The sequence below is a fragment of the Rutidosis leptorrhynchoides genome, chromosome 6 (assembly GCF_046630445.1).
Source record: "Rutidosis leptorrhynchoides isolate AG116_Rl617_1_P2 chromosome 6, CSIRO_AGI_Rlap_v1, whole genome shotgun sequence".
In the NCBI taxonomy this organism is placed as follows: domain Eukaryota; kingdom Viridiplantae; phylum Streptophyta; class Magnoliopsida; order Asterales; family Asteraceae; genus Rutidosis; species Rutidosis leptorrhynchoides.
Window position 1 is genome coordinate 345,675,594 of NC_092338.1, and position 23,381 is coordinate 345,698,974.

Sequence of the window (23,381 nt, forward strand, 5' to 3'; positions counted from 1 at the left end):
TGAATCACTAGAGGATTCTGATTTAATGGTTGGCTCCTCAACAATCTCTGTTTGAATGATTGGTGGTTCTGGAGGAAAAATTAATGGTTCAGGATCTCGGAATCGTCCCTGAATATTCTCCGGATTCTCAATTGTGAGGTTGGGTTCAAAAAATGGATTATCGAAAATTTGAATTGGAGTACTTGGTCGACTGGATGACGATTCTAAAGAAAAATCAACGGCGACAATGTTTGCTAGATGTCTTGATCGAGTTACAGGTGGTGAACGTACAAAAGGTGGTGAACGTTTTGCTCGGTGCATTCACTGAATATCTTATTAGTTTTTAAAAAGAAAGAAAAATTATATAAGTTATCCAATTAATAGACTTTTCTGATTTTGCCTACGTTTCGAATAGCCAAAAGATGCAGCAGAGGGGCAGGATTCGTTTGATCTCAATATAATTGAGTACTGTTTGGCTCCAATAACCCGGTCCACGTACAAATTCAACTATTACTACGAACCAAAAATTTTTGATGTCAATCAATTTAACCGCTTAAAATAATTTTTCGTAATTTAAAGAAATTTAGAGAAGAAGTAGAAAATTCTATGTCCTAAAAACTAGAATGGCGAGAAATAAGAAAGAAAAAGAGTGCGTCGGTATTAAAATTGGAGAAATAAGAAAGCAAAAGTGTGACTTATAAAACTTTAAAACACTCGACTAACCCAACCTTATTATTATCACTAACTTAAAATTAAAATTGCAAATTGAGATAACTAATTGGAGTGATAATTGATACATGGGTAAAAGGCGTCGAAAAATAAAAATAAGAAAGTAGCGCGTTGAAACTTAAAAAGGAATTAAAAACTAAGAATTAAAAGTTGCGTCTAAAAATATTAAAGCTTACAAGTAAAACTATATCCCAAATGGCAATATCTTAAAAAGGTACTAAAATTTTAAAAACGGCGTCGTAAAATTCTAAAGCATCTAAATCTTAGTCTAAAGAAGAAAAAAAACACTTAAGGAATTTTACGGCAAAGCCTAAAAATCTAGAAATAAAAATAACTACGGCAAAAATTATATCTTAAAACTAAATATGAGCGAAAAATACAAAAATTACTCTAAAACAAATAAAAGGGACAAAATATAAAAATATACTAAAAGTTGTTAAAAGTACAATTTTTATAAAAATATTATTTTTATATTATTTATTTTATAAAACTATTAATTTTATAATTTATTAAAACTAATTAAACTAAATAATACAAATTAAAGAATTAAAACTAAACTAATTAATAAAATATTAAAACCTAATTAGGGTTTAAATATAAAAAATAATAATACACCGTAATGATTACAGTTTTTAGGGTTGCTTGTGGCGTGTCAGGCACTCTCATGCGATCGCATGAAGTTATGCCTTCGGGCTCATGCAATCGCATGAGCCAGGGTTTTGGGCCAGGTTACGGGCTGCTACGGTACCAGGCCTCGAGAGTTTTTATTTTTATTTTTTTTTCTGTTTTGCTGTTTTAATATTATATAAAATAAAAATATAACTTAAATAAAAATTTAATTTTTAAAACTAAAATAAAAATAAAGAAACTTTATAGAACTTAAATATTTCACAAACTCTTAAAAATATTTATATTTTTGTTTTTCTTTTTATATATTTGAATTTTTAAAACGTATTTTTACAAAAACGTATTTTTATAAAAGTAAACTTAAAAATTAATAAAAATATTTTTTTATATTAGCGTTGCGCTTTCGGCGTTTAAGCAGAATTGGTCCCCGACAGCGGCGCCAAAAATACTTGATGTTATGCCAGGTGTATATGAAATAGCTTATATTTTACAACGAAATACTATTAAATACGATACAATTTTACACAAGATATTTATTTATTTATAGAATGGATATACTTAAACCTTGCTACAACACTTATAGGCAGTGTACCTAATCGTACAGTAGTGTAGTTTTTAGTAAGTCCGGTTCGTTCCACAAGGAAATCTTTTAAACAAAGCTTAACGCTATATTAGTTTTATTTTATAAAAATACAAATATATATAAGTAATATTATTATTATAAAAAGGGGGTTTTTACCGTTTAATGACCGGTTTGTCGATTTTTAAAACTTTAGTCGCAGTTAAAACCTAATGTAAATTATTAAATAAATAAAAGACTTAATTTAAAGCATAAAGTAAATAACGATAATGAAATTGCGATAAATAAAAGTGCGATAAAATAAAATTACGATAATTAAAGAGTACGAAAATTAAAAGTGCAATTAAATACAATGACAATAAATAAAAGTGCAATTAAATACAATAACAATAAATAAAAGTGCAATAATTAGAAGTGTAATTAAATATGAAAATAAAGAAATTATGCTTATTTAAACTTCCATAATCATGATGTTTGACGTGTTGATTTTAGTTTTATGCCCATGGGTTAATTGTCCTTTGTCCTGGATTATTTAATATGTCCGTCTGGTTTTTGTCCATAACAGTCCATCAGTCATAAATATAAAGTGCGAGTATCCTCGTCAAATTATCCTTATACCCGAAGTCAAATATTTCAACTAATTGGGGACTTAAACTGTAACAAGATTTTAATACTTTGTTTAATAATTACACCAGGTTATCGACTGCGTGTAACCCAAGGTTTTAATACTTTGTTATCAATTATGCCAAGTGTCCTTGTACATAATTTCACCCCTGTTTTAATAATTCTAGTGACTATTAATCCATTCCCGTGTCCGGTTAAATGAACGATTATTCGTACATATAAATATCCCGCCCATCGTGTCCGATCGAGTGTATGTGGTTATTTATAGGTACATCCAATTGTAAATCTTTATATTAAAATTAACAAACTATCATTTAGTTAAACAAATATAAAGCCCATTAATAGCCCATAGTCTAATTTCCACAAGTGTCGTTCTTTTGTCCAAACCCCAATTATGGTACAAAGCCCAATTACCCAATTTTAGTATTTTAGCCCAACATTATGATTACTTCGTTTTAAATAAGCATAATAATAACTTAGCTACGAGACATTAAATTAAAAAGGTTGAACATAACTTACAATGATTAAAAATAGCGTAGCGTTACACGGACAGAATTTTGACTTACACCCTTACAATATTCGCTAACATACCCTTATTATTGGAAATTAAAATTAAAATTAAAATTATAATATATATATATATATATATATATATATATATATATATATATATATATATATATATATATATATATATATATATATATACGTTGAGAGAGTTGGATGGATGGATATATATATATATATATATATATTTTTGATGCACCAAACTGCGACTTTTATAGGCATGTGGGCTGGAAAAGGGCCTCATGCGATCGCATGGGCTTTGCCCTTCAAGGCCATGCGATCGCATGGCCAGCTGGGAAGGCTCACATGTGGTTGTTTTCTTCTGCCGACGGTTTTTTAATATAATATAATATATATATTAATTTTAAGAATTAATTATATATTATATTATATTCATGTGCATAGTTGACTTGTAATTTTTAGTCCGTTGCGTCGAGCGTTGAGAGTTGACTCTGGTCCCGGTTCCGGATTTTTGAACGTCCTTGCGTACAATTTAATATCTTGTACTTTGCGTTTCGTGTCTTGTACTCTTGTAATTTTGAGACGTTTCTTATCAATAATTGGAACCACTTTGATTGTACTTTGTACTTTTGAGCTTTTTGGTCACTTGCGTCTTCAATTCGTCGAATCTGCCTTTTGTCTTCACCCTTTATTATTTAAACGAATATCACTTGTAAATAGAACAATTGCAAGTAAAAGCTTGTCTTTCTTGAGGAATAATGCTATGAAATATATGTTCGTTTTTAGCACTATCATCCAGTTGTATCATATGGAGATAATTCGTTGGGTTACACAAAGGGTTTTGGTACTTTAACAAATGAGAATGTTACATTTTCAAATGTAGCATATGCCGTTGGGCTTAAACATAATCTACTCAGCATAAGCCAACTGACAAGCAAAAGTGAGATAGTCCAGTTCAAAAAGAAGATTGGCACTATTTTTGATAAGACAAGAAGCCACTGCTGACAGCAAAAAGACATGAGAACATGTATCAAATTGACATGAACACAGCAGTCACAACAACTGATACTTGTTTTTATTCAAAGGCAGCAGACAACCTTAAGTGGTTATGGCACAAGAGACTCTCACATCTCAACTTAAAAGATATTCATAAGTTATCTAGTAAAAGTTTGGTGTCTAGGCTACCTACAATGTCTTATGTGAAGGACAGATTGTGTCCTGGTTGCGAAAAAGGGAAGCATCACCATGCCTTATTCAAGTCCAAACAAATTTCATCTGTTGAGAAACCATTTCACCTACTTCATATGGATCTCTTTAGTCCTGTTAATATAGCCAGCTGTAGTGGGAAGAAGTATACACTGGTGATTGTTGATGAATATTCCAGATACACTTGGGTATTCTTTTTGAAGCAAAAGAGTGAAGCTGCTGATGAAATCATCAATTTTATCAAAAGAATAGAACTACTGAATGGGCAACTGGTGAAGCAGCTTAGAAGTGATCATGGTACAGAATTCAGAAATGCATCATTGGAAGAATTTTGTGCTGACAAAGGTATTTCACAGAACTTTTCAGCTGTGAGAACACCTCAACACAATGGTGTTGCAGAAAGAAGAAACAGAACTCTCATTGAAGCAGCAAGATCTATGTTGGCTGAGTCTGGGCTGAAAAATTCATATTGGGCAGAAGCTGTGAACACTGCATGTTTTACCCAGAATAGATCTTTAATTGTGAAAAGACATCAGAAAACTGCTTATGAAGTTCTCAAAGGCAGAAGACCCTCAATTTCATTTCTTCATGTATTTGGCACTCCCTGTTTGATTCTAAAAATAGGGATCAGCTAGGCAAGTTTGATGCTAAGGCTGATGAAGGTATATTCTTGAGATATTCCAACCTGTCAAAGGCATATTGGGTTTTCAATAAAAGAAGGGGTTGTTTTGAAGAATCCATTAATGTTACATTTGATGAAACTGCCCCTATTTCATCTACTAGTCAAGAAGATGAAGAGTTAATGTTTGAAGAGCCTACTCAGCAAGCTCTTGATGACGAAGAAGAACCAACTGCAAATCCCTCACCAATCCATGTTGATGGGTTCTCTGATGATGAGATGAAACATTCTGTTTCATCTGTGTCTAAGCCATATAGACCTACTGGCTCTACTGAAGTTTTACAACTGGAGCATAGGTCTACTGGTCCTGAAGGATCTCAAGCTGGTACTGGCTACACTCATAATGAACAGCTGTCTCCAACTGCTGCTCATTCCTCTGAGCCAGCTGATGATCAAGATGCTGTGTGTTCCACAACAAGCTCACCTGTTCATAACACTAGATGGACAAAGGAGCATCCAATTGAACAAGTTATTGGTAATCTGGCAATTGGTGTTAAAACAAGAAGACATGCAACCAGCAACTTTTGTATGCATGTAAACTTTGTGTCTACCATTGAACCTACATGTCCTGATGAAGCTATTAAAGATCCAAGCTGGGCAGGAGCTATGCAAGAAGAGATCTCCCAGTTTGATAGTAATAAGGTTTGGACATTGGTACCTAAACCTGATGATGAAACTAAGAAGATCAATGGTACCAAGTGGGTCTTTAAGAATAAGATGGATGAAGATGGGATTGTGATCAGAAACAAAGCTCGATTGGTAGCTCAGGGTTTCAAACAGGAAGAAGGATTGGATTATGGAGAGACATATGCTTCAGTGGCTAGGATGGAAGCTATCAGATTATTCTTAGCATATGCTGCTAAGATGAACTTTAGGGTATTCTATATGGATGTTAAATCTGTATTTCTAAATGGGAAGCTGCAAGAAGAAGTTTATGTCAAACAGCCTCCTAATTTTGTAAGCAGTAAATATCCAGACCATGTCTACAAGCTAGACAAAGCTCTTTATGGCCTCAAACAGGCACCAAGAGCATGATATGAGAAACTTCATGTGTATCTCACTGGTATAGGTTTTAAAGTTGGAACAATTGATACCACTCTGTTCTCAAAAAAGATAGATGGTGATCTCTTGCTGGTACAGATATATGTGGATGATATTATTTATGGATCTAAAAATGAGAAACATTGTCAAAAATTTTCAAAACTTATGTCAAAGACATATGAAATGAGCTTACAAAGAGATTTGCAATACTTTTTAAGATTACAAATTAAACAACTTGATGATGAAATTTTTATAAGTCAAGATAAATATATCAAAGATATGTTAAAGAAATTTGGTCTGACCTGTTTAAAAGATATAGGGACCCCAATGGCAGCATCTATTAAAATAGATGCTGATCCCAATGGTGAACCAGTTAATATCACTGAATATAGAGGTATGATTGGGTCTCTACTTTATCTTACAGCCAGCAGACCAGATATTATGTTTGCCACATGTCTCTGTGCAGATATCAAGCTGATCCTAAAGAGTCACACTTGCTAGCAGTAAAAAGGATATTTAGGTATCTGAAAGGTACTACTAAACGTGGTCTTTGGTATCCCAAAGACCAGGATTTTCAGCTAATTGGGTATTCAGATGCTGACTTTGCAGGGTGTAAAATAGACAGGAAAATTACTACTGGTGGTTGCCAGTTACTGGGTGGTAGGCTAGTCAGCTGGACGAGCAAAAAGCAAAATACTGTGTCCACATCTACTGCTGAAGGACTATGGTGTTCATGTTACAAAGACTCAAATCTACTTTGATAACACAAGTGCTATTGCTATTACCAACAATCCTGTGATGCATTCAAGAACTAAGCACATTGACGTTCGATATCATTTCATAAGGGATCATGTTCAAAAAGGAGATGTGGAGCTACATTTTATTTCAACAGACCAGCAGTTAGCGGATCTTTTCACAAAGCCCTTAGATGAGAAACGTTTTAACTATCTCATCTCTGAGCTGGGTATGCTTGAACTTTAAAATAAAGGCAACTTTGTTGGTGTGCTGGCTCTACAACATGTAGGGCAAACCAGTAAGTCAAAATTTCTTTCACTTACTGCCTACATGTCAAACAGTCAGCACAATAAGGTCTTTTATATCATGGTAATTCAATGTTCAAAACGAAATAATAAATAGCTCACAATACTTAAATGATACCTTAAATCTGAAACTCATTTACTTCCAATGATTTAAAATTAAATTCATTACATATTAAATGTCACAAAGAATTTTTGTATTTAATACAAAATTTATCTTATGGTTTTTTTAACTTCAAATTGATTTGAAAACTGCTGCATTTAATGCTTAATGGGAGGCATGAGTGTTCAAGCCGATTAAACGTCATGTCAACAGTCTGTGTCCCCTCGAAAACGTGCCAGTCTGTCACATCTGCCCACGCGCCTGCAGATGACAGTTGCCATTTTCTCTCTCCTGCACTTTTTCCATCAATCCGAAAGGTTAAATAAGGCGATCAACTCCACATAATAACCTTCGGTTATTAACTCTTTGATTTACCTTTCAAAAACACACCCTTCTCTCTAAAATCACAAATCTTCATATCTTTCATACATCTATCTTCAACGATTTCATCAATGGCAGACCAAGAACAACAACATCCACAATCACCACCCATAGAATACAAACCGGAGGAACACCAACCACAGCAACAACAACCAGAACAGCAACCTCTACCGGTCGTTGAGGAACAAGCTATACAGGGTCCACTGTTCAATGTTCACCCCAATCTGATCAGGGCTGCTAATGCACAAGACCATGCACTGATTCGCCTTTCCAGAGGCAATGCAGCACACGCTCTCTTTATTCCCAAGTCTAAAGCCAACATTGGCTATGAAGCTTTGATTGACTACATCAGGCGATGCCCCTTAGCGAGATCCATCACCGGAGTTCCTTCTCGCCTCTATCTGACCTGTTTAGCGAGATTTTGGTATCCTGCCACCATAGACACCACTCAACAGAATGCTCCTTGGATTCGTGGCATGGTGACTGAAACCCTCAATTGATCGATCACTGTTGATGCCCTCCGACGTGCCCTTCAATTACCCGGTGGTCCATTTCTTACTTCACCGACGAGTGATGATTTGAGGAGGGAAGTGCTGGAAACGATTGGTTATGCTGGTCCAATTGCTCATTCACCACTAAGGAAGAACATGCCACCGCTATGGTATTACTTCTTTGGACTGCTGACCCAGTGCATCAGCCAAAAGTCCGGTAGTTTTGATCAGTGCTCAGATTTTGAGCTCAAAATTGGTCATGGTTTGCTGTTCAACAGGAACATTGACTACGCAGCTGAGATCTACCTCAGGTTAAGGGAAATGATGCTTGCACCCAATCCCCTATCCAAGGTTCTTGAGCCTTGTGTTTGAAAATGAGCTGGGTGAAGCTTACCAGCAGATTGCTGATGAATCATTTGACCTGCCTCTAAAGAAAGGGGGGATGCCAAAGGATAAACCTACTTCTCCATATGCTGCTTTGAAGCCAGCAATGCTTGAGTATCTCGCTGCTCAAGGTGGATTTGCCCCTACCACTGCCTCTGGTTTTGCACCAGCTGAGGGGGAGGGACCTCAGCAAAATCCAGCTGTGAAAAGGAAGAAGCCAGCTACCTCAACTAGTACAGCCACCGTCTCACATACTGGTAAAACAGTAGTTGTATTAGAATCTAGTGCTCTCTGATCATAAAGAACAGCCCTAGCCTTATATACTGACTACCTACTTCTAGTATTGGAATCCGTTGCTTAACTATTTCTTGGTAACAGGTAAATCCAAACGAGCTAAAGCTGGCTCTAAGCAAACCACAGGAAGGATTGCCCCTAGTCTCAACTGCTGCTTCTGCAAAGAAAGCTGCTATGGAACCTAGTACGTCTCTAGACCAAATAGCAGAAATCTCTAACTTAATTAAAAATCTTTTATCTGCTGACTTGAAAAATGAAATTGGAGTTAAAGACACAACCTTTACTCCCAATCTGACTGGTTTTAAAACTTATGTTAAGAAGAGTAGCAACCCATACTCTTCTAACCAGGCACTTCCACATTTTTCTAAAAAGAACATCATGCAATATCCTCTGCTGACAGTACAACCAGCAGAGAACATAACTGACCCCCAAAGCAGTCTTGAGCTGGTTCCTCATCGTGTTGAATCAGCTCAGGCCACTGCACAGCCTAAATGTTACTTGGATCCTGCTAAGAGTCTCACTCCTACATCATTACCAGCCAGAACTCTTACACTATCTGGGTCAACATGTATTGTCAATGAGTCAGCAGAGTTACAGCTGTACTTACATACACCTAACTCTGTCTCAATCGAAAGGCTGACTAAATTACCAGTCTATCCCCAGAGACCAACAACAGAAGCAATTGTTGAGTCAAATTTATTTGGTTCTACAGTTGTTAACATAATATGTTCTTTTGTTTAAGTTCTTAGCAGGGTAGATGAACAGGCAGAGGGGGAGCAAGAAAAGGATGTTATTATTTCTACTGATGAGCTCTCCGTTCCTGCTACTGTTGGTGGTGCTACTGATTTGTCTACTGGTGGTACTACTACTGGCACTGTTGCTTCTACTGCTACTGGCTCTACTGGAGACAATGTGGTTGCTGGTTCCACTGTTCTTACTGATAATGAGGAGTTAGCTACTGATGATATTTCTGCTACTCCTCCTACTGTCTCTGGTATTGCTGCTTCAACCACTGATTCTATTGTGGTTGAGGAGATGATAATGGAACCTCCTCCTGCACTTGAAAAGGTCATTGGTAATATTGTTAAGGAGGTTCTTGATATTGATATTTCTGGCACTACCACTGTTACTTCTCCAACTGCTTCTATTGAGGAGATTATCACAGGTAGTGACCAAGATGACGTGGTGCTTACTGATGAGCTTCTCGCGGCACATGCTGCCTATACTGTACATGTCACTGGTTCTACGGAACCCACTATAGATGCTGGTACCTCTGCTACTGCCACCATTGATTCTTCTCAGGCTACTGCTTCTGCTGAAAAGAAACCATATGTGTGCCAGGTACCAGATCCTGATGAAGTTGTACCTAACTTCATCTATAAGGGAGCTTCCATCACTCCTAGAGTTGCCTTGCTGGTGGATCAGCTGACCATTGATCCCCAAAGTGCTATAGTCTCAGCCAGCAAATTACCAGAAGAGGAGCTGACTGAGCTATTATCTCAGCTGGATCGACCAGCAAGAGAAGATATATATGAGAGGTTGGCCACGCTACAACAAGTTAATGAGTAGCCATACTATCACTACTTTGGTATGGCTCCAGCTGCTTCTCCATGGCCTGGTACATGGAGGCCTCTCAAGTTCATCATAGATCCTGCTACTGGTAAATGTGTTATACAGAATGTCCCTGATTTGCCAGTACCTTCTAATTCATCAGCTTCTTCCTCATCATCTTCTTCATCTGATGATGATGCTGATAAAGGTACTGGTAAGGGCGGACCAGTCACTCATGATAATGTGAGTGGTTCCAAAGACAAACCAGTGGATCTAACTGATGATGCTGATAATGATGCTGATAAGAATACCAGTGGTTCTAAACATTCGGGTGAAGGTAAAAATGATGGTGATCATGGTGACGAGTCAGATTCTGACCTTCCACCTCCACCACCCCACGGAGGTACTTCTACGTTAGCTGCTAGTGATCGTCCCTCAACCAGCAGTTTTAATGCTGATGAGGTAGCTGCCATCTCCACTATGGCTGTTTATAAGACATTAGCCAAGGTTACGCCAGATCTCCAAAGCACCATTCGCTATGCTATTGTTGATAGAATGACTGAGGCCATACGCAGATCTGGGGAGGTTACCACTTCTACCATTGAAAACCAGCTCAAACAAGTATGTGCTTTTGCTGATCTAGCGGTGGATGCTATTGTCAAACAATTTGAAGAAGAGGAGGACCTTAAGAGGCGAATCATCTCTCATAATGAATATGCTGATCATTATGCCCGTCTTCAAACTGATCTTGATGATGCTAATCAAAGGAATCTTTTTCTTAATGAAAAGAATCGGGTATTGGCAGAGAGGTTGGATTCATAGGAGCAGCAAATGGCTAATATGGTTCATGTCTCTGCTTATCTTCAATTGGTGGAGACTATGCAACAAATGGCTGCCCTACAAGCAGATGTTAGGGCCACTCTTAATCAAATGGCCATGGGTGTTGCAAGAAATGAAGTTAGAACTTCAAATCTGTGTCTCCGACAATATGGTGTAGATCCTGTGCCCATCTTTCTCCTGCTGATGCTGACTGGAACAACTTTGTATTTTCAGTTCCCGAGTCAAAAAGTGACCTTGATGCACATGTTTCCCCTGATCACCCTTCTGCCCCTGCTGATGACAAAAAGGGGGAGAACAAGTCTAAAAAGAAGTCCAAAAAGAGAAAAAAATCTGAGAGGGAGCATGAGCATGAGCATGAAAAGGCTCCTAAACAGCAAAGGAGAGATGGTGATGATGATGGTACTGGTACTGATCAAGGTGCTGGCACTAAGCCCATCAATGCTCATACTGAAGCTGGTGTACAGGTTGCTGGTGAATCTCAACCCAGTGTTTCTACCACATCAGTGGATGATATTGGTTCTGGCAGTAAGCCTAGTGATATTTTTGAGCTGGCTGTTGCTGAATCTTTTGTTGTCTCTCAAATGATTGAAAGGAAAATGAAAAGAAAACTGGAGAGACATCAGAAGAGACAGCAAGATTTAAATGATTCCTTTAATGCCAAATGGGAGGCTTATGTTACTCGTAAACATTACATAATTGAACATAGAAGAAGCCTGGACCCAGACAAGTTGGATATTAATGATGAACTAATTAGCATTAAAAGGTACAAAAGAGATGCTCGTAAAAGAAATGCTAAGTTCATGGTTAAGTATGACAAGAAAAGGGCAAAGCTGTATGCTAAGCGAGCAGACAGGATCAAGAGAATGACCCCTGAAGAAATGAAAGATTATCTGCAATCTACTGGGTCAGGGGGAGTAAGAGCTGACGTGTTCATGAAATGGCTAGATGCAATATTAGAAACTAGCTCATCTTCTCTACCAGCATCTTCTGCTCAGCCAGCTACACAATAACAGCCAGCAGAAATAACAAACCTTGATGTTGATGATGTTAAGGGGGATCATCTTGCTATTGTTCCCAATCTGCCTCCACAAGAACCAGTATCAACACAAGAACCATCAGCTGAACCCATTCCAATCGACAGACAAAGGGTGAAATTTGCTCCTAGGGACAATCAGCCCCTAAGGAAAGGACCCCTATTTGAGGCAGCTGATGAAGATACTGTGGCAGCTGTGCTAGCTGATACTAGTCAGTCAGCTGGTACTGAAGACACAACAAGGAGTGCTGTGAATGAAGACCCAGCCAGAAGTGTGCTGCGGGGTGCTACAAGTGTTGAAGACCCAGCAAAGGTGGTTGAGCTGGGTGCTAATCAAGATGATGATACGGCTAATCCTGCTGACTTTACAGTCTGGGGTAGAGGAGATCACTTATTTGTTCAATCACCTATCTCTCCCTGGACCCTTACTTATTTTAACAGAACACAGGATAATCGTGTTAATAAGTTTCCAGTGAGTTCTTCTGGCATTGCAGAATCAATCATGTATCCTCCATCTTCCCCAAAACGTCATGATAAACACACTACTTGGGAAGATGATTCAGTTTCCTGTGGTGAGCCTGATCTATTTAGAATGAATCCAGATGAAAGAGAGGCTTACAGGCTGGAGATCACTGTACCAGAATTGCTTGAGCAAAGACAAGCAGCTATTAATGAAAGTATATGCCAAGTTAGATTGCTGCATCATCCTCTTGATCAGCCATTCTACATCACTGCCTTGACTTATGGCATTGAAATTGGTGTATATTTAAATAACAGCGGTCAAAGGCTCTCTACTGATGAGGAGAAAGCTCAATTTTAAGAGGCTCTGCCGATTATTATCTGTTGGGCTTAGAAGCTGAAAGGCAAAGAAGGGAGGCTGCTGATGCTGAACTTGCTGAGAGGTTAAGGCTTCAGGAAGAAGAAGACAAATTGGCTGCTGATAGAAAGCAAGAGGCTAAGTCCCTCAAATTAGTTAAAGCCATTGTCAAGGAACAGGATAAGGCCTTTGATGAACTAGAAGCTACTGAGAAAGTACCTGCTACTGCTCCTATAGAAACTGACCGAACCATAGAACTATCTGATCATTATTATATGAGCAGGTATGGTGATGTGATGAATAGAAGATTAAATCCCAGCAAGATCATCAAAGTGCACAGAGGCTCAAAAAGAGCTTTCAATGTCAGCAGGGAGAATAATATTCAAGAAAGGATAAACTATGATGAGTTACGATCCTTAGGATTCAGTGAATGGATGGAGATATTGGAGTACTTCATTGGTAAAGCTGAAAGTGGTATTAAAAAGACATTGAAGCCAGAACTCCAAGAGCTCTTCAACAAAGCAACAAAATTTGGGAATGCACCAGTAGTAAATGTAGAAGAAGTACTCTCTCAAAAACCTAAAGAAAAGAAATCTACTGGTGAAGGCCCACAAAAAAGAGATCCCATCATTCTACCTCCTCATATCCCTGTATTTGACCCTGCTGATATACCTATCCTATTTCCTGAAGCCTAGAAAATCAAACAAGAGGAGCTATCTGAAGATGAATTAGATAAAGATAAAGATAGATAGCCCTCTAGTGCTCAAATTGTACCTTTTGTTTATTTCATTTTTCATTATGATGTTCTTGCAATTACTGTATATACTCTATTGTAATGAAAGTGAAATGAGTTTATCTTCAAAATCACATCAAATTATAAGATATAGATAACTCACCAAAAGATCCCAAAACAAACTTAAAAAGGGACAAGTTTACTGCCTATTTTTCAAATAGGTCCCTCTGTGCTAGCATTAGTGTTTTCTCTAAATGTCATAAGTTTTTTCATATTACGACGGAGTGCTGTCCAAGTAATTTTCAAAACGAGTTTCCGAGCGAGCCAGAGCTAAGGAAAATATGGGTTATTGCCAAGGAAATTATGGGTAATGTTCGGGGGTATTTTTGTGAATCAAACCTCGTGTTTATCATCTCCGATGCGTCTACGTGCTTTCCTGCAATATTGTATATCAATATTAAACTGTGAGTTTCATAAGATCCCTTTTACTCTTTACATTTTGGGCTGAGAATACATGCAAATGCTTTATTAACCGATATACAATATTTATATGTGTGAGTTTCATATGATCCCTTTTACCCTTTACATTTTTGGGCTGAGAATACATGCAAATGCTTTATTAACCGATATACAATATTTATATGCGTGAGTTTCATTGCTCCCTTTTTAATTGCTTTTGCAATATATATTTTTGGGCTGAGAATACATGCAATTTATTTTAAACGCAATGGATACAAGTACATACTTAATTCTACACCGAGTTTGAACCGAAAATCCCTTAGCTTTGGTAACTAGTAACTGCCGGTTATAAGAACTGGTGGGCGCGAGTAGTAGTATATGGATCCATAGGGCTTGACATCCCCGTCCGAGCTAGAGCGCTAGCCTTTAAACGGACGTATGCTATTTGAGAAGCATACACGTCGGTTTGCGTGTATTATTAAGATGATTATACAAAGGGTACAAATTATATATACGTTAAGTTTAGTTACCAGGGTGCTCAATTTCGTAGAATATTTTGATAAACGTTTCGGATGAAACAACTGAAATCTTGTGATCCACCTTTTATTTAAAACATAATGATAAACGTTTTGAATAAAACAACTGAACTTTTGTAATCCACATTGATATACGGATTATGTGTAATATTAAAACTATGAACTCACCAACCTTTGTGTTGACACTTGAAGCATGTTTATTCTCAGGTTTCTAGAAGTCTTCCGCTGTTTGCTCATACGTGATACAAGTTATGTGCTTGGAGTCATACATGCTATATACAAGAAACTTGCATTTATCAAACCATTACCATGTATCTTATTTTGACTGTATTGTCAACAGATGTATTATTGTAAACCATTTAAATGGTGATTGTCTATACGTAGGAATCATCAGATGTAAAAAAAACTGGAATTTATATATTCATTTATGAAATACCTTTTCAAACGAATGCAATGTTACAAAACGTATCACATAGAGGTCAAATACCTCACAATGAAATCAATGAATGACGTGTTCGTCCATATGGATTTGGAGCGATCGTCACAAAAATGTTATGTGCAGCCAGCACAAGTTTGTTTATGTATAGACAGCAAATATTGTTGTGTCTAGTATTTAGTATGTTGTCTAGTCTACCAGCACAAGGTAGAGTGTATTCTTCTAATCAGCACAGGATGAGTACCCAGCAATTCAAGAATATCAAGTGACTCAGCATAAGAAGAACCAATAAACCTAGTAAGCAGCATACAACACAAGACAACCATGCTCCATTACAAGCATGGTGGTTTTCTGAGTGGTCTACATCAATTGTACTATTCAACAGAAGTCAAAGACAAAGTTGAACAGGAAAGGACACGCGTCGGCGGCTGATAAGTGACCTTACAAGACCACGTGGGAATGCAGAAGTTTAACACATATGCAGACATGTGTTATACTTTGTCAATACCTAGGGAACACAATATTCTATTTGTTTAAACGAATAGTGGTGCCAAACCGAATTGGGGTGTTCCTGCAAATAGCTACCAAAGAGGAAAGAAGAGAGCACGCTCTCTGATGCAGTTGTCCCCACAAGTACAGACATCCTATGTACCAGTGGACAATAGAACAATTACACGGTTAATAGGTCTACTATAAATCATTGTATCCACTATTGTAACAACTAGTGGTGTGGGTTTATTTATTTAGAGTCCAAAACGTGTAATAGCTTTAATTTTATCCTCATAGCTATACTTAGGTAAATCTGTATCAACCAACTATCATTCCGCCAAGGATAGTTGTAATTCTTTGTGATTTAATCAATAAAGAATAACAGTTGAAAAATTATCTTTGACTCTATTTACATTACATGCTTGAATACTAAACCGTGTTTAATTGGTTAGTTAATTAAAATAAATTGTATTCACCCCCCTCTACAATACTCCAGTTGTTAATCAAGGGACCAACAGTTTTATATCCTCCTTTATATTTCGAAGTCCCTGCTTATGTCTTCTATAATCATTGTCATCCACAGTTAATGCTCTCTCCTATTTGCTGCAATTTATACTCCAATTTCTATTTTAGAGTTGCATTCTTTCGTTTCCTCTTCTTTCGATTAAGCATCGCTTGTAATGGTTCAGAATTCGCAGATATGAATTTCGGAATGAACATAGTTAATGTTTTAAGAAGAAAATGGTAATGGTATGATCTTGATTTGTCAAATTACCAGAATACCTCGGAAAAGACCGAATCATCAAGAAAATATTTTCTTGATATTTTTAGAGATTAAGTAGAATACTAGAGTCGTGTAACATGGCGCATGATGACGTTATGGTCTGTAAATCATCACGTTCTATTTAGAAACTCAACATGAATTACTGTAATATAATCACGTTGATCAAGTGTCATTATATTATACTAACTCATGCTTCAGTTCCCAACACTACTTCAAAAACATTCATACTTCAAACTCGAAGGTTTCAGATTTTTAGAAACTAGAACAGTTTCCTTTATGATGTGATACAGATGAGGGGATAAAAGATTTCAGAAAAGAATGAAAATATCTTCAGAAATATGGAGGATATCGTCCGCAAGGGTTTTGGAATAAGGAGCAAGGTATTTGCTGAGAATTTTAGCAGACACTGAATCATTTGGATTCTTTGAAGGTAGATTTCATCTTTGTAATTTGTCCACAGCCTCCTTCATAGTTTGCTCAATTCGTTTTCCAGTTCCAAACCTTCTCTTTTTCTGAGCTTTGCCAACACACTATTCTTTTTCATCAAACTTTTTACTGTTAAGGTTGTTTACAGTTTTTGCTGCTTCACCAGCATTTTTCCACTTTCGAAGAACCAGTTCGCAGTTCGGAGTGTTTTTCAGAAACTTCACATTCAAAGTATGTAAGTCTAGGAAATAGACATTATATGTTCACATATAACTGTTGGCGTAGACATGCTGCGAGATTTCAAAATACTGATTGCTAATTCTTGATGATTCGTATGGTAATTCTCATTACAATATGCTGATGAGTACATGATAGGGTTTCCAATGAATAGGTACAGTGATTTTTCGGAGAGGCTTAAAGATCAATGAAGTTGTTGGTAAGTTTACTGCTAATGTGACGAGATATAAAAGGTTCTCCGGTACCGTTGACGAAAAGGCAACGTATATATCAAGGTTATAATAAGGTTGTTCCGACTGAAAAGTCGAAGTTGACTTGCTGGAGCTGTGACAAAATTGTCTATTTTTAGAAGGGATTGAAAAGTTATTTTAGCTAATAAATTCCAAAGGATCTGACACAAATACGTGTTAAATTATGACTTTGGTTTCAAGAGTTTTTCAGGTACATAACTGTGGGTAACTGATAATGCTAAAAACGAACATATATTTCATAGCATTATTCCTCAAGAAAGACAAGCTTTTAGTTGCAATTGTTCTATTTAAAAGTGATATTCGTTTAAATAATAAAAGGTGAAGACAAAAGACAGATTCGACGAATTGAAGACGCAAACGACCAAAAAGCTCAAAAGTACAAAATACAATCAAAGAGGTTCCAATTATTGATAAGAAACGTCTCGAAATTACAAGAGTACAAGATTCAAAACGCAAAGTACAAAATATTAAATTGTACGCAAGGACGTTCGAAAATCCGGAACCGGGACCAGAGTCAACTCTCAACGCTCGACGCAACGGACTAAAAATTACAAGTCAACTATGCACATAAATATAATATAATATTTAAATAATTCTTATAATTATTTATATATTATATAAATAATAAAAATCCGTCGGCAAGAAAGAATCCAAAGTTTGTGAGCTGTATTTTCAAACTCCGCGACTCGCGGAGTTTGAAGGCAAAAAATGTCGCGAGTCTCGGAGCCCCAAATTCTGAAACACCCTATAAAAGCAAACGAATTCTGATCGCAAAAAACGAACATATATCCATCCATCTCTCTATCTATATCGTAATATTTATATTTATAATTTATATTTTAATTTTAATTTTAATTATAATTCTAATAATAAGGGTATGTTAGCGAATGTTGTAAGGGTGTAAGTCGAAATTCTGTCCTTGTAACGCTACGCTATTTTTAATCATTGTAAGTTATGTTCAACCTTTTTAATTTAATGTCTCGTAGCTAAGTTATTATTATGCTTATTTAATCCGAAGTAATCATGATGTTGGGCTAATTATTAAAATTGGGTAATTGGGCTTTGTACCATAATTGGGGTTTGGACAAAAGAACGACACTTGTGGAAATTAGACTATGGGCTATTAATGGGCTTTATATTTGTTTAACTAAATGATAGTTTGTTAATGTTAATATAAAGATTTACAATTGGGCGTCCCTATAAATTACCATATACACTCGATCGGACACGATGGGCGGGGTATTTATATGTACGAATAATCGTTCATTTAACCGGACACGGGAATGGATTAATAGCCACTAGAATAATTAAAACAGGGGTGAAATTATGTACAAGGACACTTGGTATAATTGATAACAAAATATTAAAACCTAGGGTTACACTCAGTCGACATCCTGGTGTAATTATTAAACAAAGTATTAAAATCTTGTTACAGTTTAAGTCCCCAATTAGTTGGAATATTTAACTTCGGGTATAAGAATAATTTGACGAGGACACTCGCACTTTATATTTATGACTGATGGACTGTTATGGACAAAAACCAGACGGACATATTAAATAATCCAGGACAAAGGACAATTAACCCATGGGAATAAACTAAAAATCAACACGTCAAACATCATGATTACGGAAGTTTAAATAAGCATAATTCTTTTATTTCATATTTAATTTCCTTTATTTTATATTTAATTGCACTTCTAATTATAGCACTTTTATTTAAGTTTATTTTATCGCACTTTTATTATTCGCAATTTCATTATCGTTATTTACTTTACGCTTTAAATTAAGTCTTGTATTTATTTATTATTTTACATTTGGTTTTAACTGCGACTAAAGTTTTAAAAATCGATAAACCGGTCATTAAACGGTAAAAACCCCCCTTTATAATAATAATATTACTTATATATATATTTGTATTTTTATAAAAGTAAACTAATATAGCGTTAAGCTTTATTTAAAGATTTTCCCTGTGGAACGAACCGGACTTACTAAAAACTACACTACTGTACGATTAGGTACACTGCCTATAAGTGTTGTAGCAAGGTTTAAGTATATCCATTCTATAAATAAATAAATATCTTATGTAAAATTGTATCGTATTTAATAGTAATTTCTGCTAAAATATAATAGCTATTTTATATACACCTCGCATAACTATCAAGTATTTTTGGCGCCGCTGCCGGGGAACAATTTAGCTTAAAAGCCGGAAGCGCAACGCTAATTAAAAAAAAAAACGCGTCAAATTTAAAACTGTACCAGAGTTGAATTTTGGAACCCCGCGACTCGCGGGGTTTGCTACTTGGAATACCGCAACTCGCGGAGCCACTCTGACACCGACAGAAACCCTAATCTGCATTTAATTAGGAGTAATTAATTATTATTATTATTTTAACCCTAATTAGTTTAATTATTATTATAATTTAGTTTAAGTTTTAATTTAATTAGTATAATTAATTATAATTAGTTTTAATATATAAAAATTAATGCTTTTATAAAATAATATAAAAATAATATTTTTATAAAAATTTGTAACTTTTTACAACTTTTTGTATATTTTTATATTTTGTCCCTTTTTAATCGTTTTAGCGTAATATTTGTATTTTTAGCTCATATTTAGTTTTAAACTTAGTATTTTGTCGTAGCTTATATTTACTTCTAGATTTTTAGGCTTTGCCGTAGAATTCCTTAAGTGCTTTTTCTTTAGACTAAGATTTAGGTGCTTTAGAATTTTGCGACGCCTTTTTAAGTTTTAGTTTCTTTTTAAGTTATTTCCATTTGAGATTTAGTTTTTCCTGTAAGCTTTAATATTTTTAGACGACTTTTACCTATGTATCAATTATCATTCCAATTAGTAATTTCAATTTGCGATTATAATTTTAAGTTAGTTGTAGTAATAAGGTTAGGTTAGTCAAGTGTTTTTTAAGTTTTATAAGTTTTTTTTATTTTTCCGTCACCTTTTATTTTTCAACCATTTTTCTTTTTCAACCTTTTTCGACACGCTCTTTTTCTTTCTTATTTCTCGCTATTCTAGTTTTAGGACATAGATTTTTATTCTACTTCTTATCTAATTTTCTTAAAATTACGAAAATTTATTTTAAGTGGTTAAATTGATAGACATCAAAATTTTCTGGTATGTAGTAATAGTTGGATTTGTACGTGAACCGGGTTATTGGAGCCAAACAGTCCTCAATTATATTGAGACCAAAAGAATTCTGCTCCTCTGCTGCATCTTTTGGCTATTCGAAACGTGGGCAAAATCAGAAAAGTCTATTGATTGGATAACTTATTATAATTTTTCTTTCCTTTTAAAAACTAATAGGATATTCAGTGAATGCACCGAGCAAGACGTTCACCACCTTTTGTACGTTCACCACCTGTAACTAGATCAAGACATTTAGCAAATATTATCGCCGTTGATTTTTCTTTAGAATCGTCATCCAGTCGACCAAGTACTCCAGTTCAAATTTCCGATAATCCATTTTTTGAACCCGACCTCACAATTGAGAATTCGGAGAATATTCAGGGACGATTCATAGATCCTGAACCACTAAACTTTCCTCCGGAACCACCAATCATTCAAACAGAGATTGTTGAGGAACGAACCATTAAATCGGAATCCTCAAGTGATTCCGATTCAACAAATTCAATTATGGAGAATCTGGAACCATTAAGTATGGAAGACCGAATGAGAGCTAAACGCACTGGCCAAGGTCACGCAATTACTCATCCAGACATTAATGCGCCAGATTATGAAATCAAAGGACAAATTCTACACATGGTGACTAATCAATGCCAATTTAGTGGTGCGCCGAAGGAAGATCCAAATGAACATCTTCGTACCTTTAATAGGATCTGCACACTATTTAAAATCCGAGAAGTGGAGGATGAACAGATATATCTCATGTTATTTCCCTGGACTTTAAAGGGAGAAGCCAAAGATTGGTTGGAATCGTTACCTGAAGGGGCGATTGATACATGGGATGTTTTAGTTGAAAATTTTCTTAAACAATTCTTTCCTGCATCTAAAGCCGTAAGACTTCAAGGACAAATTGTTACGTTCACACAGAAACCAAATGAAACTCTATATGAGGCTTGGACAAGATTTGGAAAGTTGTTGAGAGGATGTCCGCAACATGGTTTAGACACCTGTCAAATAGTACAAATATTCTACCAAGGATGCGACATCACTACAAGGAAAGACATAGATATAGCAGCTGGTGGTTCTATTATGAAGAAAACCGAAACTGATGCTTACAAAATTATTGATAACACTGCTTCCCACTCACATGAGTGGCACCAAGAAAAAGATATCGTTAGATCATCTAAAGCAGCTAGAGCCGATTCTAGCCATGACTTAGATTCCATTTCCGCAAAGATAGATGCTGTGGAGAGACGAATGGAAAAGATGACTAAAGATATTCACTCAATACGAATTAGTTGTGAGCAGTGTGGAGGACCACATTTGACAAAAGATTGTCTCAGTATTGAACCAACAATGGAACAAAGAGAGAATATTTCATACATAAACCAAAGGCCTGGAAATAATTATCAACCGCCAAGACCGATTTACAATCAAAACCAGAATTATAACAGAAATATTCCATACAACAACCAACAAGGTCCTAGCAATCAACAAGTATCCAATAATACTTACAATCAGCAAAAACCTAATTTTCAAAACAAACCACCACAACAAACCGATGATAAAAAGCCGAATTTAGAAGATATGATGACGAAGCTAGTTGAAACTCAAACGCAGTTTTTCACATCTCAGAAACAAACTAATGAACAAAATGCTCAAGCATTTAGAAATCAACAAGCTTCTATTCAAAATCTGGAACAAGAAGTAAGTAACCTAGCAAGGTTAATAGGTGAAAGAAAACCGGGAAGTCTACCTAGTGATACAAATGCTAACCCCCGGAATGAAACAGCTAAAGCCATTACCACAAGAAGTGGTACAACACTTAAACCACCTGAAATACCTGTAACTTCTGATGAAGCTATTCCTACTCCACAAGAACCCCAACCTAATCAAGATAAGGAAAAAGAACCGGTAGTTGAAAAGGTTAATGAAGATAACACAGTTAAGGCTAAACCTTATGTTAAACCATACCAACCACCACTTCCTTACCCGAGTAAAATGAAGAAAGAGAAACTTGAAGCCGAGCAATCCAAATTCTTGGATATGTTTAAACAGATAAATGTAAATCTTCCTTTCATTGATGTGATTTCAGGAATGCCTAGATATGCTAAATTCTTGAAAGATCTAATCTCAAATAGAAAGAAAATGGAAGAACTCTCGGCTGTTACCATGAATGCTAATTGTTCAGCAGTGCTGTTGAATAAGATACCAGAAAAATTATCTGATCCAGGAAGTTTCACAATTCCATGTTTTCTGGGTAGTCTTAGTTCAATAGAAGCATTGGCAGACTTAGGTGCTAGTATAAATCTAATGCCGTATTCACTATACACTAAACTAGACCTTGAAGAATTGAAACCAACCAGAATAAGCATACAACTAGCCGATAGATCAATAAAATATCCTAGAGGGATAATGGAGAACATGCTAGTTAAAGTTGGTACTTTAGTATTTCCAGTAGATTTTGTTGTTCTGGACATGGAAGAAGATTCTCAAGTTCCTCTCATATTAGGAAGACCATTCTTAAACACGGCTAAAGCAATGATAGACGTGTTCGGTAAGAAATTGACCCTAAGTATAGAGGACGAGAGTGTTACCTTTTCAGTTGATAGAGCAATGCAACAACCACAATCTGCAGATGATACATGTTATTATATTCAAACTATAGATGCACATGCAGAATTATTAGAAGAATTTCCAGAATTACAAGGAACAGGAGAATGTTCTTTAGGAGAAGGTAATGAACCAATTGATGAAGCTGAAATGTTAGCTACACTTATAGCTAATGGATATGAACCAACAACAGAAGAAATTCAAATGCTAAAAGAAGAAGACAGATATCGATACAAATCATCGATAGAAGAACCTCCGAAATTAGAGTTAAAGCCACTTCCAAACCATTTGGAATACGCTTATTTACATGGTGAATCTGAATTACCTGTAATAATATCGTCTTCTCTTACTGAA

At 35.9% G+C, this 23,381-nt stretch overlaps 1 pseudogene; it reads left to right on the forward strand.

Annotated features, from left to right (window-relative positions):
* LOC139854767 (uncharacterized) overlaps positions 1-23,381 on the forward strand; it is a 158,268-nt pseudogene that overhangs the window by 53,188 nt on the left and 81,699 nt on the right.